The following is a 5,753-nucleotide window of genomic DNA, read 5'->3' as shown; positions in this document are numbered from 1 at the left end:
TATTGGATAATCAATGCAGACATTAGTTCTAGTTTAAGAGTTAATTTTGAAATTTGGGAACAGTGAGTCCCGATATGAAATAACTAAGTCATAGATAAATTCAATAACAATAATGGAGTCTCAGACTTTTTAGAACAGTCCTTATATTTGCCAAAGAAATGCTACGACCTTTTATGAATACCAACCAAGGATTTTTAAGGGAAATACAAAATTGCTTGGAATGTCATTGCTTACAAATGGCCTCATCTCCAAATGCATTCAATTGTGGTATAAGCACTTGTTTGTATTTGTGTGCACAGCTTTGTGCAAAGTGCATATGTGTGCATTCGTGTACACATTTTATGCATATGTGTAAGAGTGTGTGTAAGTAAAAAGTCTTTGTATATTTTGACTGAATGAAATCAAGTGTACATAAGCTAATAACCAGTACTATAAAATAAATTTGTTTATTAGCCTTTTTAATTTCATTTGTTTGTTCCAAAACCTTTAAACCTGCTTTACAGATTACCCTAATCAACTGTATACTGGCACAAATGAAAACTACAAATAATTATAAACCATGTGTACATTAAACCTGTTAGAGAAATATCATTTCATGACCTTTACTGTTCCACGAGACCTATAGGCTTTCTAAGGGAAGTCTGGCATGAAAAAACTAACAAACCAAAATAGCAAAGCATTTAGAAACTACAAACTTAAACTTCTCTCAACCTAAAATTATTTTACATTAAAAAAAAAAAAAATGTAAATAAGCCGTTCATCTCTAAAGAAGATAAATGATAAACTGTTACTAGCTTAGACTAAATAGAAATAAACTTTACTCTAAAGGTCAAAGGTAACTCATTTTCAGCCCCTTTTGTGTAGAAAAGAAATTGCTTCATTATTAAGAGGCCTCATGTTTTAACATCTCTGCAAAATCACAGACCCCCTTCACTTCATGAGTCATTGTCCCAATTGTCCTCAGGAGTGAAGCAACACACAAATGTAAACCTATTCTTGCCTGACTATACCAAAACTTTACCCATTATTTTTGGGATTAAAGAATAAAAAAGCATCAAGAGTTCTTGCACCTACAAAAAAAACTAGAAGAGTGAGAGTACATAAATATAGAAAATCTATTATGTGCTTTTAAACACAATAAATCATGAATAAGTTAATATTAGCAAAGGTAACCTTAATAACAAATCAGTTAAAAAAAATTTGTTTACTCAAATGTATACACAGTAATCTTAAAATAAGTAATGCACTTGATGACACTTTATGTATACAGATAATTCATATCTGTAGCCCCAAGCTTGTATATCTATAATGCCTATCTTTTACACTTTATAACATAAAACTTCATAAGAAAGTTTGATAAAAAATCACTACAAAAAATTATTACTTTAATGATTTTAAAACAACTTTATGAATCAAATTTTTACCTAAAAATTATAAAGTACAAAATGAATATAAAATTAAGTGATATCATAAAATAACAAACTTAATAAAAAGTATCCATTAAACCTTTTTTCTCTTATCTTATGTATCAAACACACAAGAGGACTGTACAAAATTTTAAAAGAGGTTTCTGTAAACTCCTTCGGAGTCACACTTTTTATATGAGTATTAACGTTAGACTGAAACTTCATCTCTCCCAATGTCAATAATGTCATGGACAAAGTGGAATAAGAGATCTCTCTATATATTGTTAATTTTTTTTGTGCATGCATAGAGAGAATCTGTGCTAGGGAAAGATACATACTGGAAAAATGCTAAATAGCGTCCTACTCTGCCCTTCTCCTAAGGACAGCCGTTTTAGCCCGTGGGGTGCAAACCACTTTGCTTTTTTTTCCTGCTAGCTATCTTTATGGGCCCTTTTCATTTCTTCTGATTTTGGAACTTTCCCCAAAACACTCTTTTATTAATCTTCCAGAGTGTTGCAGTACCTGTCTGCATAACCTATGCTTCCCAAAAATCCCTAATAATTCTCTGTCTATTCTTTTTTCCGTAAACTTTTTTGGGGGCAAAACTTTATACCTACCTCCCCTTGCTCGATATCTAAGTTTTGACATTTGGGACACATCATAACACAGTTTTCCAAAAAAAACTCTTTTACCATCTCTTCTTACATGAATCTTCCTTATGCACTTTTTCTGAGATGCTCCTTGAACCTGCTTCTGATTATTCAATTCCCAACATTTTATGTTTGACCCATTTTTGCTAATTCCTTTTTTCTTTCACTTTTCCTCTAAGTTTTTTAACTAACACCTGCCTGTGGGCTGCTTGCTTCTATTGATTCCCATGAAAACATTTGCCTCTGTGTTTTCTCTCCTACCCCAGGTATTAATACCTCTTCCTCTAAATGTATATTAGGTTCTTTTGAAATAGAAATGATTTCTTGAGATTCTGAGGTTTGCTCACTGTATGAACTATTCAGCTTAGCTTCTATGACTGGACTCTTGTTTTTCAAATTCGTCCAGTGAAATAGCTGCCATTTTCCCAACTTTCTGGATCCCTCCCCTCAACATTCCTCCATCCATCTCAAAATGTCTATCCACAAAATCCAGCAGTCCTATTTATTTTCCCTTTGATAAGTGTGATCTATCTGCCTACCCAATTTCTGTCTCTGAACCCTATGCTATCACCATGAAAAAAGCCCCTCCCCATTTCCACCTCTTCTGCCCTATGTGAACGGCGCCCTTTCCAGAGAGCTGCCTGGTCACCTGAGTCCTTACACCAAGATCAGGTGATACCACAATCTTTCCGAAGGCAGTATTCAAGAATACAGAAGCATACAATTTTGATGTGATTTTACAGAAACTGTAGTAAAGATGTATACAAAGGGGCAATTTTTTTCTTTATAATTCTCTTAGAAATTCAACAATACTACTAGTGTAATTCTACAATATTATGTCTACATAATATTCTAATGTCTGCAAGATAATAAAGTCTACAAGATAAACTAACCTACAAAAAAAAAAATAATAATTACAAGTACCATTCCACTTGCAATCAACGATGTTCAAAATTTGGCATAACAAAAATATAAAAAAGTAGTAAGGAAATATTTTCAAAATTCTGCAAACTGAATACTTTTTTTGAAACAGAACTGGGATTTAGAATTAACAACATACAAACCCTTTGGGAAAAAAAGCATCACGTTAAATCAATGATACAGAGTAAACTTTAGTATAAAAGAGGTGCAAAATGCAGAAAAGTAACTTAAAGTAACTCCAACTTAAAGTCAAATAGCATAAAATAAAAAAAGAAAATGCAAGACAACGGCTTTTTTTCACTTGAAAAGTTTGTGGAGATAAACTGCTAGTGAAATGAAGTCAATAGCTGAAGTACAACAGAAATTCCTTTAAAGAAATAAAAGTGATGATAACAATCATTTTTTAAAAGAAAAGTTTGCCATTCTTTTTTTTCATTTTTGTTGTATAACAAAGTTACTGTATAAACCTTTACCTATAATCAGGAAATACATTGAAGCATTTTAAAAAAAATAATATATTTCACAACATAAAAGAAAGGATTAGGTTAAATATTTTATTTCTTCTCCTTGACAAGCAAATACAATTTTGTAATCTAAGTATGGATGACAGTACATCAAGGTAACTTAATAAAAATGAGAATATAAAACTTTACTAATCAATAACCAAGTTTTTTCAAAAGATCTGTTACTCAATACAAAAAGCTGAAATATTTACATACCTTGAACTTTCCGGTAAAATGAGTTTTTGCCAGCTATAGGAAGTGGATGTGCTTCTGTATTAAAGGGACCCATTCATCTAAACTCATGAGTGAATCGTCCGAGAAGATTTAAGTAGAGGTACTGTAAAACAAAATTCCTTTAGAATATTACCAGTGAGCATATATTAATTCAAACATGTGTGCTCACCACTGCCAATATCACATATACATATTCTGAGGCATTTAGAAACTTATTGGATCTTTCCCCCGACTTAATAAACTAATTAAAAGTTTTCCAAAAAAAACCTATTATTCTGTTTGCTTTCTATATATTCTATATACAGAAAATTGCAATATTGCAAAAGCTAATTAAATACAGATGTATTCTAAACAATCTGCCAATGCCATGAAGAAAATCAAAAATTAATACAGGGGATCCCTGTCATTTGTCACCCTTTATTCATCATTTCACTCTTCTGTCACTGACATTCCGAGGATGCATCTTTAATTGCGTTTCACTCTTTTATTGTTAGGGTTCCAAAAATTTATACACATCAGCAAATGCATTGAAAAACTATCAAAACAAAAATTTTAAAATCTACAATGTGAATTTTAATAAAATTAAATCACATGATTTCCAAAATGTGTATACATGTGCACTGCTCAAGAGAACTGAACAGACATACCTACTTTCCAGCCAGCAGCTGATATACCTCCAGAATTGTTAACCCATTCCCGAGGGTGGCATGTACGCATGGCGGGCCTATCTGCCGTGGGCATGTATGTACATGCCATGGTGTATGTATGGAGATGGCATGAGTTTTTTTTTGTTACAATCACAGCAAAATATTATTTTCTGCCACTGAAAGTGTGATTAATTTCGTTTTTAACACTTTCTATTTTTTACTATGAAAAAAAAAAAAAAAAAAAATGCAACAAACCAACGATTTTAACTCCATGATGCCGCACACTACTTATTTTATTCAGAAATAGACGGGAATAATGATCAATTAGGAGTCTATGGGGCCGCGGTGGCTGAAGGGTTAGAGCGTGGGACTCAGACTGTCACGACGTAATCTGAGTTCGAGGGTTCGAGTCACCGACAGCCGCGTTTTTTCCCTTGGGCAAGGAACTTCACCTCGATTGCCTGCCTAGCCACTGGGTGGCCATGCCAGCTCAAGTCAATGCCGGGGTAAATAGAGATGGTGACTCGATAAAAAAAACACCGGGCGGAAGGCAATGGCAAACCACCGCTCTAAATTGCTAAGAAAAAAAAAATCATGGAAACCCCATGATCGTCCCAGGCCGCGGTGGCCGAATGGTTAGAGCGTCGGATCAAGACTGTCACGACGGCCCAAACTGAATTCGAGGGTTCGAGTCACCGACCGCCGCGTTGTTCCCTTGGGCAAGGAACTTCACCTTGATTGCCTATCTAGCCACTGGGTGACCAACCAGCCCAAGTCAAGTGCTGGTCCCAAGCCCGGATAAATAGAGAGAATGATTAACCCAAAGGTACCACCGGCACTCTCCGTGGAAAGGAAACTGGGGACCCTACCAGGTACTCACTCCAAGAGCATCACAACATGAAACTAAATTAAAGATCATGCTGTGACCACGGCGGCTCAGACATGAACCTCCCGTTAAAAGAAGAAGAATGGAGTCTATATAACAACAAAAATACCTTTCAGTCTAAATTTTATCGGGAAAAGTTTGGCAGGTAGAGACTTTAGAAAATAATGAAACTGAAAATACACATATCTTCGTAGTATTACGAAGAACAGCAGGGGATGCTGGTATTTGGCATGAATGGTTCGCGCAGGGTAGGGGGACGATATAGCCCCTGGCAGCGAGGCCCGGGCCATTATGAATACTACTCGTCGGAAAGGGTAATAAATAATCCCTGATGCAAACTATTCCAATGCTTGACAATTGTTTAAATTGCTAGATCAGAAAATGTAAATAACTAAAGGGAATAAATGCAGGGGAATGCACTGCTATATTAGGCAATCAAATAGTGTCATATCGAAAATGGATTCTATGGATGATCCCCACCCATCCACTGCAACTGCTCCTGATTG

The 5,753-nt window shown here is 34.9% G+C and overlaps 1 long non-coding RNA gene across 1 annotated transcript in view; it reads right to left on the bottom strand.

The window, feature by feature from the left end:
• The window catches only part of LOC119569234, a 9,793-nt gene extending 5,969 nt beyond the window's left edge, over nt 1-3,824 (bottom strand). Inside the window, exon 1 of the long non-coding RNA XR_005228235.1 lies at nt 3,697-3,824. This is a non-coding gene — a long non-coding RNA (uncharacterized LOC119569234). The remainder of the gene's footprint in view (nt 1-3,696) is intronic.
• Nucleotides 3,825-5,753: the final 1,929 nt, after the last annotated feature.

This window comes from Penaeus monodon, unplaced genomic scaffold (assembly GCF_015228065.2).
Source record: "Penaeus monodon isolate SGIC_2016 unplaced genomic scaffold, NSTDA_Pmon_1 PmonScaffold_1356, whole genome shotgun sequence".
NCBI lineage: Eukaryota > Metazoa > Arthropoda > Malacostraca > Decapoda > Penaeidae > Penaeus > Penaeus monodon.
The sequence above is the reverse complement of the archived record's forward strand: the minus strand, read 5'-3'. Positions and strand labels throughout refer to the sequence as shown.